The sequence below is a fragment of the Lagenorhynchus albirostris genome, chromosome 1 (genome assembly GCF_949774975.1).
Source record: "Lagenorhynchus albirostris chromosome 1, mLagAlb1.1, whole genome shotgun sequence".
Taxonomy (NCBI): Eukaryota; Metazoa; Chordata; class Mammalia; order Artiodactyla; family Delphinidae; genus Lagenorhynchus; species Lagenorhynchus albirostris.
Window position 1 is genome coordinate 177,154,540 of NC_083095.1, and position 13,315 is coordinate 177,167,854.

Below are 13,315 nucleotides of genomic sequence, written 5' to 3' on the forward strand. Positions count from 1 at the left end.
ATCTACTTCTTTTATTTTATCTGATCCTTAAACAATACACTGGAATTTATTATGATACCGGTTCACAGCAAATTTCTGCTTAAAATGGAAATTTTTTGGATACTTCAAGGGAAGTTAATTACTAACCTACTACTACTCTGCATACTGCTACTCTTCGTCGTCATGATCATCATCATCACATTAAAGTCTGAGAAGAGGGTTAAAGGAAAACAGCTCGGATTTGTGTGGTGCTTCAGCCACCCCTTTAAAAACGCATGTGACTAAATGGAAGAATTTCTACAGGTGCGTGATGCGCAAATAAAATGAATTACGTTGGCATGGTGAAAAATGTTTTTTCAGTCATTCATTCATTCAACAAATAGTCGTTGAGCCCATTTTTTGCTAACTGCTGTTCTAGTTATTTGGAATATATATTGAATAAATCAAAAAAGGATCTCTGCTGTCATGTGGCTGACAGTGTAGCAGAGGGGAATAGAAAATCAATATCAAGCATTATAAATAAAAAGCTTGTATAGTTTCTGGGAAGTTAATTACTATGAGGAAAATAAGGAAAAGTGGAGCCTTCAAAGAAGGATCAACCAGGAACCAGGAACCAGTGGAGAGTAGCCTAGGAGCTACAAGGGTGGGAAGGTGCTATAAGTTAAAGACATCTTTCTGTGTAGCCACTAGAATGAGGGTGCCTGCATTGCTGTTTCCTAAAGGGCTGTGGATGGATGTTGAATAGTTGTTGTTCTTATCTTCATGAAAATCCAGACAAAAGGATTTTTTTTTTCAAAAAATATAAGGAGAAAATTCAGAGGGATTTAGAAAAAGAGAACTAACATATGTTAAATGTTTCCCAAGAGTCAGACACAGTAAAAGATTTGCATCTGTTATCTTATTTAATCCTTTTAATACATTGTGATGTAGAGGATACTAAATTCTTAGGTTAAGAAACTTGACCAAGCCACAAGGGTAAGTGGGCAGGGGGATTGGAATATTGAACTCTCTGACTAAAAGGCTTTCTTTTATAGCCTACACTGTCTGATATGATAGCCACCAGTGACACGGAACTGTTGAATCCTTGAAATATGGCTGGTTCAAACTGAGATGTGCTTTAAGTGTAAAACACACACTGCGTTTCGAAGATGGAGTACAAAAGAAAATAGAATTTTAAAAATATCTCATTAATAATTGGTGCATTGATTATATGTTGAAATGATAGCATTTGGGGAACATGGGGTTAAATAAAATGTATTACTAAGGATTAACCTATTTTACTTTTTTAAATGTGTTGCTAAAAATTCTAAAACCACATGTGACTCACTGTTTCTGTTGGACAGTTCTGTTCTGTATTACATTGCATACATAGAGAAGGCTTTCTTGTCTCTCAAGTGAAAAAAAACCACTTGAATTGACTAAAGAGGTACTGAAAAGTATCCCTATCTGGATATCTTCGAAGATGGGCAATCTCTTGCTTATGAATTCACACACTTGCCACTAGAAACTGCAAAAATTATCTATATTTAACTTAAGTCTACTTTAAGCAAAAGGTACTTTGAAAAAAAAAGAACATATAAAAAGTAAAGTGGGGTGATTATCTTCATAATATTATATTGTGTATATTACATCCTAATAATTAAACCTTATCATGCAGTTTTTCTTGTGGTATCAGTAGTCTCTATGTTAAAAATACTTCTTTCTAAAAAAAAAAAAAAAAAAAAAATACTTCTTTCTGTATTTCTGTATTATTGCCCAAATATGGTGGTTCCTTGTTCCATAACTTTCAAAGAGAAAAAACAATGTCTTTCTTTATTTCCATATTTTCTTTCATTTGTCTTCTATATGTTTTTTTTCCTAATATGTAGTTAAGGTTCAAAGTCGATTGTTTTTATGAAATTACAGAGTTGGGAAATACCAGTTAGACAAGAGTTATGACTGTGTGATAACATCCCTATGATGACAGGTCTTGTCTACATAACTCACTATACAAAACGATCCCAGATCTGTATGTATACGTTGTGTATTAATTCTTATAGGACCTACATTTTCAAGTAATCACCTTAAATTTTTTTGTTTTTGTTTTTGTTTTTTTGCGGTACGCGGGCCTCTCACTGTTGTGGCCTCTGCAATAATTTTTGTTGGTAGAATGATGCTTTCCTTATGATATTTAGTTGTTTCACAACTAGACAGCCATATTCTGAAGCTTCTTGAATAGGAAGCACTTTGTCTTACTACAGAATTGAGTTGAAAATAGTGGCAATCACTGCATCATGAATCTCAAACACCACCACCACTACAGCCATCACCACAACTATGATCACCAGCATGGCCAGCACAGCCACCTGGGCCTTTACTGGTCATATAAATTGATTTCCTTTGGATGCTCTGTTTTAACAATGAATTAGACAGCATTATCCCCATAATTGGATCTGGTATCATGTGGGATCTCTGAATTTATCTCAGATTCTTTTGAAAGCTTTCTCTGTTCTACTTAATTTTAGAGCTGTTTCTTTGACTTGGCCTAGACAGGTCCCTTTATGTTTAGCATAACTACAAAATACGTAGTTATTCTAACTTTCTTTCATTGTCAATATTTTTTCTTTACGCTCAAGTTATGCATTATAGAATGTATGTAAATTATGAATATTCGTATTTTTTCTCATTTCCTGCTATTTGTACCTCCTTTTTCTTTCCCCTTTACTTTTCTCCTGTGTTGCCCCCAAAACATATAAGCATTAGGTAAAAGGAGACATAGGGTATTAGGATAAAATGAGTAATAATAAAGAGCATAACATATTTTTCTGACTTTATTATAACTTTTGGTAACCTTTAATATCATCTTGTAAAAGTAGCTTGGCTCTGATATTTTCTAAAAATGTATTAATTCAGTAATTATATACTTTAGAATGAAAGAGTACTAAAGAGTCTACTTTCATACAGTACAGATGAAGAGAGGTTTTTTATTGTTATCATTTATTTCTTTTTACTACTAAAAATTGATAATTGTTAAATGTAACTAAATAGAACAAGTCTTGTCAAAAATTGTGTCTATGTAGCTGGTATTCACTGAGTGCCGATCACCAGGTCCCTGGCTTTCTGCTGGCTTTCTTGTTTAATCCTCACAATACCTTGAAGTTTTACAGCAGAGGAAATGGGTGCACAGAGAGAATAAATAACTTGCCCCCAGCCACACAGAAGACACTCGTGGAATCCAGCACTGGGACCCACGTCTCTCTAAAGCAAAAGCCTACATTTGTAACCCTTAGTCCCTAAGGCTTAACATGACATTCTCAAAACTTACTGAAATGGAAAATGTGATGATCAGATAAGTGAAGAATACTCAGTAGTTTCTCTTCTAAAACACAAAAATGTTGGAAGATGGCATTTTATCACTATAAATAGCTCAAAACAAACAAGTATTTTTTTCTATATTTCTTATTTACTCTAGTTGCCATTTTCTTACCACAGTTCGGTATCATTTCTACTCTCTTTGTCTTGTGTTACTTTTTAGAACTACAAACATTCCACTCCAGATATACAGCAATGCCAAGGAAAAAAAAACAGGAGACTTTTTTGGCTGATAAATCTCAGAATGTGTCTTGCAGGTTTAGATTTCTCTAAACCATTGCAGAAAGGCAATGAATGACACTCATCATTTGTTTGTCAACCAGAGTTAGAATAAAGGCAATTCTCTTTCTCACTTCATCTTCATGAAGTGAGAAAACAAGGGTAGTTCTCTTCATGAAGTGAGTGGTTAAGCCAGGGTTATTCCTCTTTTCCTTATTTTACGCAGAGACAAAGGGTAAGCTTGACTTTGGTGATGTTTAGACAGCAAGAACAAGCCCAGATCATCTATAAGTCCTCTACGTGTCTTAAGCTCTCATGATCTGACAGTGATTTCCATTTTGTTGGCAAAAAGCAATGCTGGTGTCAAACCTTGAACCACTACCAATCATCCACATATACCATTTGTGTTTTATTTATTTATTTTATTTATGGCTGCGTTGGGTCTGTTGCTGTGCGTGGGCTTTCTCTAATTGCGGCGAGCGGAGCTACTCTTCATTGTGGTGCATGGGCTTCTCTTGTTGCGAAGCACGGCTCTAGGTGCGCGGGCTTCAGTAGTTGTGGCACGTGGGCTCTAGAGCACAAGCTCAGTAGTTGTGGCGCACGGGCTTAGTTGTTCTGCGGCATGTGGGATCTTCCCAGACCAGGGCTCGAACCTGTGTCCCCTTCATTGGCAGGCGGATTCTTAACCACAGCGCCACCAGGGAAGTCCCCACATGTACCATTTGAATCAATACCCCAACCAATTTATATCACATTTTTCTGCCTCTGGGGAGAAACAAAATCTTAATTTCTGTTTTTCTTTTCTTTGTCTTAGTTTTGTCTGTGTTCACTTAAAATACTTCCAGGAATACTTAATAATTGTTTCTGGTAGGACCCAGATGATGCTTTCTTTTTTTTGAAATGCCAGGAGATATTATCATCTGTGAGACATGGTGTTCAGTGAAAAGCATGTGAATGAAGCAATTCTTTTAGAATCCTGTAGGGCAAGATTAAACCCTGAATAAATAATCTGAACATCTTTCGGGTTAGTTATCATTTTACAAGTATCCAGGAATCATAGTTTCTCTAAAAGGAATTTACTAAATGCATATTTATTTGCAGACTTTATTTCTCAATAAAATAATGAACCATTAAGCTTATCCCTTTCTATCTTCTCAGAACCTTGCCTCCTTGTATTTACTTCCTTTTTTGTGTGTCCTTAAATTGCCTCTTTATCACTACTTTGTGCCTTCAAGCATCACAATTCTCTTACCTTAAAAAACAAACAAAATGAAATACCTAACTACCTAACCTTAACTTTGTTTCCCATCTAAGTATTATTGTTTTTTATTGTTTTAATCTCCAATTACCATTTCCCACACATTGTTTGTATCCCCTACCTCACTGCACACATCTTCTTTGACTCTCTACAATCTGTCTTCTGCAAAAAATATTATTTCTTCAGCATATAATTATTGGTCACTGACTTTTGGTCACCGATGTAAAACTGTAGAGATAATTGTTTATCAGATACATTCCTGACCCTCATGGAGCTTGTATTCTGTCTGTCTTTGAGGACTTTATTGATTTCATAATCATAATGACCTGATTCTTCTAATGCTGCATTTGATCAATCCACACCTTCTTGAAGTGTTCATCTGTGTTTTCAGTACAGAGGACTGTGATTTTTCCCCTAATGTTATATTCATATTTTGTGCTTTTTCTTTCTCCTTCTAAGACCTAATTGTGAGTCTCACCCAATATTCTGACTTTGACCTTTTTATGTCTTTTCCTACATATTTTGCTTACTTAGAGGTTTTAGTCTCTCAGTGCTCAAAATTTGCTCATTCCTGCATTTATGTAGCCCTTATTTCCACAACCTCGTCCCATATTTTCAATTGCCAGTATCTCCAAGTCACATATTCAGACTCATACTTACCTTCCTTTAAGAAAGAATCTCCCATAAAATAAATGGAGTTATTTCTAGTGAGGTAGATGGACCTAGAGTCTGTCATACAGAGTGAAGTAAGTCAGAAAGAGAAAAACAAATACCGTATGCAAACATACATATGGAATCTAGAAAAAAAAAATAGTTCTGAAGAACCTAGGGGCAGGACAGGAATAAAGACTCAGAAGTAGAGAATGGACTTGAGGACACGGGGAGGGGGAAGGGTAAGCTGGGACGAAGTAAGAGAGTGGCATGGACATATATACACTACCAAATGTAAAATAGATAGCTAGTGGGAAGCAGCCGCATAGCACAGGGAGATCAGCTCAGTGCTTTGTGGGATAGGGAGGGTGGGAGCGAGACACAAGAGGGAGGAGATATGGGGATATATGTATAACTGATTCACTTTGTTATAGAGCAGAAACTAACACACCATTGTAAAGCAATTATACTCCAATAAAGATGTTTAAAAAAAAAAAAGAAAGAAAGAATCTCCTACTCCTGATTTTATTATTTCGGTTATTGACATTACCATCAACACAGTTAATTCTCTCTGAACTGCAAATTGTCACCTCTTCATTCTCAACTTATATCCTTTTCTTTCTTTGCATCTCCACCTCTGTCATCTTAGTTAACTCCTGGGCTATTGCACATGTCAAGGCAACTCATCTCCATGCAAATATTCTCCTAAACCAGGCCACTCTTCACACTGATGCAGGGTTAATATCCCTAAATAATGACGCCTGGTCTCCAAATCATCAGAAGCTCTTCATTGCCTTTTAATTGGCTTTAAAGTCTTCCTATGTTCTTTCCCAAATTGCATTTCTGATTTCATCTATTATTCTTCTATAAACTGTGTTCTTGTCCCTCAAACATGCTTTGGGTATTATAAATGTCAACTTTGGGCCATATCATTTTTTTAGTATGACCTGTAATTTTGTGTCAGTGGTGAACATGATGAATTGGTTTGAAGGAATCAAGGTAAGCAGGCCTGTAGTATAAGGTTTTTTGTTTATCTGGCTAGGAGTAAGGTTGTGTTTACTAGTTACTGCAGCTGTAGATGACAGAAGGTAAAGTTTCCTCTGGTGTCCTTGTTTTTGTCTCCCTTGTATCTTCATGTCCCAAACTTCTTAAATAAAGTCTGAGAGATGATGCTCTTTCAGTACAGTTCCCTTTTAGTATGTAGGAGCCCTACGGATGTGATGATGGGGTGGACATGTGCTGAGTGTAAGGTCAGGGGAATGGAAGCTTTCTACAATCCTATGGTTTGAGCTCAGTCTTCTAGTGAGTCTGCGTCCTTTCACTGTGACTACTCTCACCCTACCCGACCCCACCCCAGACCCCTTAGGTGAGATAGGAAATCTAGAATTTGCCAAGAAAATTAGGCACACTTCCAAATGGCTACTTTTTCCCCCTCCCTGTAAGAAGCAGAGGAGATTTTTCTCTCCAGTCTTCACCGTGAGAACTTGGTAGGGCTCCTGGAGGTAACATTGTTAGGGTGCCCCTAAGACTGGTCCCGCTAGAGTTCATATCCCTCCAGCTTTCCCACACTGAGCCTCCAGCAATTTAATTACAGTTTACCTTTTCCTCACCCAGTACAGGCTCCAGCCACTGTTCCTTTCCCCAAGTTTCTGCTTTACTAAGTTGTCACTGTCTATATCTGCCTGTTGTCTCTTCAGTTTTGGGGCGGCAGTTTCCCCTGTGATCTCTATTCTCTGAAGGATCTAAGAAGAGTTTTTTGAGTTTTTGTTGCTGTGAAGATGAAACTGATGCTTTCGAAGCTCCTTACATGCTGGACTGGAAACCAGAAGTCTTCCCCCACTTTTTTTTTTTAGAATAATCTTTTCCCACTCCTATACAACCTTCTTTGCCTACGTCATCTCCACTGTATTCTTTAATATACTAATATAATCTACTATCTTTTATGAAGTCTTTCTATATCCACCAAATTTAAGCCATCTTTTATCTGTTGAACTGCATAGCAATTATGGTCTACATCAATACTTGGTATTATATGCTCACAGTAACCCCAATGAGCTGTATATCATTATTATTATCATCCCCATTTGATAGATGATGAATATGAGAGACAGCGGGAATTTAGTGTTTCACCCAAAGTCATAAAGCTCACGAGTATCAGAGTTTGGATTAGAACCCAGCTAGTCTGACCCAGAGCTTATCTACTAAATAGTACATATTGTTAGCTTTTTTTCTTAGAGTCTTTTGGGTATGTTTCATATTTTCCCAGTTATAACTTGTCTATCTCCCTAACATCCAAATGCAAGACACGGTGTCTTCTATATAATAGTTATCCAATCAGTAACTTGTGATTGATTATTTAATCAATTATTAAATTATTTCCACTGCTAAAATCATATTTATATCTATTCTTTAAATTTTTCATGAGAGTAACAATAATTTGCAGCTGTGTTCTAAGCACTTTACATGTAGTGTATCGTTTAATCTTTACTGTAACCCCATGAGGTTAAAATGTCTACTATAATTATCTTATTGCTTCTGAGTCCTGGAGAATTTAAATAGGCTGCCCAAGGTCACATACCTAATAAGTGGAAGAGTCAGGATGTGAATCAAAGCCTCAAGTACCTGCGGACTTAACTAGTGGGAAATCCAGCCCACAGTTTCTGCTATTTATTTATTAAAAGAATATGATAATCCTGTTTTCTGTTTCCATAAAAATAAATATTCTCTTCTTATTTGCTTTCCATACAATGGATCAAACAAAATCAAAGTTCTTACCTTATCTCACTTAAAGAAAAGGGTTTATGATTTATATTTTTATTTTACTTTTTAATCTCAACTTGGCAAATGAAATCATTACAGAAATGCTGTTAAGCCAGTAATGTTTCCAAAGGCATCTTGACAAGAAAAGACAACTAAAGATGTTGTTCAGTGTTCTTTTAGTATAAGGATTAAGAACTACAGAGTCCTTTGAAATTCCTAGACTTATAGAAAGAACCAGCCAATTCCATTCATATTTCATCTTCGTGTGACTGAGACATTCTTGCTTCTGAGCAAATTAGAAGCTTTCAAAATAAGATGAATCTACCCTGTGTTGGCCTGTCACAACTAGAAGCTTCACTTTTATATCAGAACATTGCATACTGAGGGGAAAAACTTGCAGCACCAAATTTGATAATAGTAAATAGTACTGAAATGAGACATTCAGCTGAAAAACAGGTTTTAAAAAATAGGTAATAATGACTCTCAAGAGAATAATGTCTGTAGAATAAACTGTTGTAAAGGGTAAAAATAAAGAAATGCCAAATCTATTCATTACACAGCTCTACAAAAAGCAAATAGAAGTGATATAATGACAGACAATGTCTATCAAATACCATGAGAAAATTTCATTTGACTTGAGAGGCGCTGTATCTGTGGTTGCCATTTTGACAACTTTGAGGAAACTTTTGTTCTCTGAGTATGTTTACATTTCACAGGCTGTAAAACTTGCAGATGCAAATAGACGGCACCTTGAAAATCTGGGGGCGGGGGGGGGGGAATGAAAGTGAAAAAAGAGATTGAGGGCATTTCAACTGATAGTCATTATGCACCCTTCTATTTTAGAGTGAGAGACAGGTAGAAATTATAGAGAATGTAGAGCCCAGCTAAGTAAGTCTGACTCTCAGGAAGGGAGAATTTGCTATCTTGAGAGACATATTGCATCACATTTTAAAAAAAAACATTAGGCAGCTTTATTTTATAAGCAAGAAAAAAAAAAAGATGAAAATTGCCTACAATTTAAAACAGGGAATGAATTCAGATCACTTGAAGTGGGAAATTGTCTTTTATGATTTGACCCTAGGGCAAACGAGTATGATTCTGCTGAGGGCACTGGAGCTTTAAAAATACAGCTTTCTTTTAAAAGTATTAACTGTCTATTTTAAAAAGACATGTCAAATTTATTACCTTATGGCATGATAACTCAATGAAACATTTTTGAAAACTCAAGATTGTAGCTAATAACATCTAAAAGACAAATTAGAATCTTTACAGACACCAAAGTTAAAAAAGAATGTCCATGAAGCATGGTGATGGATTCTGAATGTGGCTAATATATTTTGGCCTCTAATGTCAAGAAACAGTAGTGATTTGAACAAAGTACACGTCGATGCTGAATTTGCCCTATTTGACACTAAGTCAATTTTTGAAAACATGTCCAATTCTTTAAAGTTTTTAAGGTAAAAAATTGAACATTAATGAGAAATTTCTATCCAGTTCTTATTTTAACTAACTAAGATGTGAAATATAAAAGCTATACCCTAAGAATCTTAAGAACTTGTAATCATTACACATGTACAAGCAAAATTGAAGATTAATCTGAAAATTTACAGAAAATATCAGGAGGCAGAAAGTATGGGGAGAGGTGAAATTCAGACAATATTTAGTGAATGCCTATGTTCTAGAGTATTACATCTAGTAGTGTTTAATCAAAGTATGATAGATTTTACAAACAATTGAATGTATACTGTCTAATATATGAGAGTTAAGTAACATTTTAAATGCCCAGTAGAAAGCTGTGAAACAGTCCAAAATCAAACCAACAAACAAAAAATTCCGCTTCTGTAGAAATCTGTCCCACGAATGAATGTTGTTGATCATTCCATATAGTTACATTTAAATAAAGCTGGTTTAATGATTTATCATTAAATTCTAACTATGTTGTGGCAGCTGAGACTTTTCAGTTTTATTATCTGCTTTAACAAGTTCTGAACTTTGTGTGGGAGGCTAGATTCCCCTTGACCTTCCCCAAGGATTTTGCTAGATAGAAATAGGTAATTTACCTATAAATAGGTAATTCTCAATGAGGCAACAAAAAGTTTATAAATGTTCGAAAGTGGGTCTAGTCTGAGCTTGCTAGATAAAGAATGAGTCTATTTCTGAAAATATAATTCAATGTAAGGTTTTATAATTTTGTGATATAGTACATAGTTCCTGGATAATTCATAAATTTCTATTAATAATTTTAAGAGGCTAAGCAACTTTTCACCTTGATGATTCTCCAGAAAAAATATGACATTGCAACAAGTCTATTCCACTTACAAAGTCAGACTTACAGATGCTTGAGTTCTAGAATTTAAAATCCCCAAAGACCAAATTTGCAATGGTGGCTTCTAAATTCCCATGCATGGTCTTGCAATCTTAAATTTTTTAATGGATAAAACTTTACATTTACATGCACTAATACATCACACAGGAATCGACTTTCTAATTTTTGTGTTTGACTGTGGGATTTTGTAAGACCAAAATTGAATATGCAAATCAGAAGAGGCCAGGAGGGGTGTGCTTTGGAAACTCACCCCGAGTCCCCTAACTAATAATTGGAATTGCTAACTTTAATGTTACGCCGCATATAACATTGTTTGTCTTGTACTGAAATAAGTATACTGCAGTGAAATGATGGATTATCATCCCCAGTGAACTATAGTTTTTTTGCTGTTTTTTTTCTACACTGAGTTCCATGATATAGCCCTAAGATACAAACATCAGATTGTCCCACGTTCTTTTCAGTGATGTATCTTTGCTAAACTGCTTTTCAGTAGTCGCTGTAAGAAAAAGTACTGGGGAAGATAAATGTGAAATAGGGAATGAAGGTGAGGGTTTTCGATCTGATTTCAAGGTTTAAGAATGTGTGCCCAGTAGGCACACATTCCAATAGAAAATAACTGTGGCTAATTAAGAATGAAATAATTTGTTTTCAGTTTGTATGTTTTAGTTTTTAAATGCCTGTAATATTGTTGGAATACCAATAAGCATTAAGTTCTTTGGACTTAAATACTTAATAAACAAAACTGCAGTATTGCTCCCCACCTGGGCTGCTGTGAAAAAGGTATTGGGAGAATTCCTAACTTTGTAAAGATTAAATTTGTGTCAGGGAACACAATTACTTTTTTCCCACTGCCCTAAACATTTGACCTTCAGCATCAGGTTAGCAGTAAAGCATAGAATGAAATATATTTGCTGTCTGAATTAGACATAATCTGCTTTTGAGTTAGAAGTTCATCAGTCTCATTATGTATGCCATACTATTTAAGAGCTGAGCTACTAAATGTGGAATAGTTTCATACCAACATAGTTAACATTAATTTACCTTATTTGGAACTAGATCAAGCCTATTTCTTTACATCCAGTATAGGTTGAATAGATTCCATATTTTCAATAAAGTCTTAACTATATAAAAAAGTAATTATTATAGCTAATTGTATTATATTTCCTCGTTCAGGGTAATGTTTTGAAGCATGTTCCATAAAGTGTAGTCTAAATGTACTGGAAGTCATCAAGAGTGTAAAAAGTAATAAGATGAAGGAAAACTTAGATGATCTTGTTTAATCAAAATAGCATGGGTTTACAAGGGGGGAAGGTGACGGGGGTAGTGGTGGTGGTGGTGTGATGAATTGGGCGATTGGGATTGACATATATACACTAATATGTATAAAATAGGTAACTAATAAGAACCTGCTGTATAAAAAATAAATTAATTAAATTAAATTTTAAAAAATAGCATGGGTTTAAAGAATGCATGTTCTTAATGAATAAGCCATGGTTCTTGGTAGATTTGACAGATGGAGTGTAGGTGTATCTTGGTTGTGCATGCCACATATATGTCTTCATTTTCCAAACAAGAAAACAAACAAGTGACATCCTTGCAAAGAAATGTGAAAGAAAACTTAGAAAACTATTTCATTGCTGAATTAAAAGTGTGTACAATTTTCCTAATCCAGTATTTGCTAGCACATAAAATATATTTCATAGGACAATGAAGATAGAAGGCTGTTCACTGATGCAATAGGGAGACTTTTCAGCTTTTCAAATTATTTCCACTACCATTCTTTTATATTGAGGAAAATCTTGCTATAATAATTCACATGTCATGTTCCTTGGTTATTTTTCTTGATTAAGATATTTTTTCTTTATTTTGTCAGACCTTATAAGGGTTCTTAGCAAAGAGAAATATTTTCAGTAAGGAACATTTTTTAAAAAATAGATACAAGTCACTTTCAGTTTCTCATCTGTCATGTAAGTCATTTGGAAGTCATTATTCCCATCCGCATAACAAGACAAAAAGCTGAATAAACTAAAAGTCAACAACTCTTCCTGATCTGTTAGAGAATTGAGGTCAAAGGCAAACCACTGCCTCCAAATTGGAGACAAACAGGAGAAACAGAATCACAGCTTCCTGGAGCAGAAGCTCACGAAGAGAAACCTCTGCAGGAATCAGAACTGGGGTAGGAAATCCTAAACTGTAACTGATGAATTGTTGCAGGCTCAATGTGCACACATTTGAGAGATTAAAAAATCCCAGGGGATTCAGTGTTAGGGGGCTCCACACTTGTGTAAGCTTTAACTTCAGTAGTCCTGCCATTTCTCACAGTGAAGATAGAGAGACCTCCTCTCTGCTTTGAGCTGGTGGAAGGGAAAAGTAGCCATTTTGAAATTTACCCAGAACAGTGTGTTCTTAATAACAAGACCTGCCCTCAAGAGAGAACACCAATAAGTATTGGCTATTGGAATAGCTAAATCCAAATCACTGATAACACCAAATGTGGATGAGAATGAGAAGAAACAGGAACTCTCATTCATTGCTGATGGAACTGCAAAATGGGACAGCCAACTTTGGAAGACAGGTTGTCAGTTTCATACAAAACTAAACATAGTCTTACTATTAGATCCAGCTGTTGTGTACCTTGGCATACTCACAAATGAATTGAAAACTTCTGTCTACACAAAAGCTTAACACACTGATGCTTACACAAGCTTTATTCATATTTGCTAAAGCTTAGAAGAAACCAAGATGTTCTTCATAGGTGAATGGAGAAGCAA

At 35.4% G+C, this 13,315-nt stretch overlaps 1 protein-coding gene across 1 annotated transcript in view; it reads left to right on the top strand.

Annotated features, from left to right (window-relative positions):
- MALRD1 (MAM and LDL receptor class A domain containing 1) overlaps window positions 1-13,315 on the top strand; it is a 567,689-nt gene that overhangs the window by 402,786 nt on the left and 151,588 nt on the right. The window lies entirely within an intron of this gene.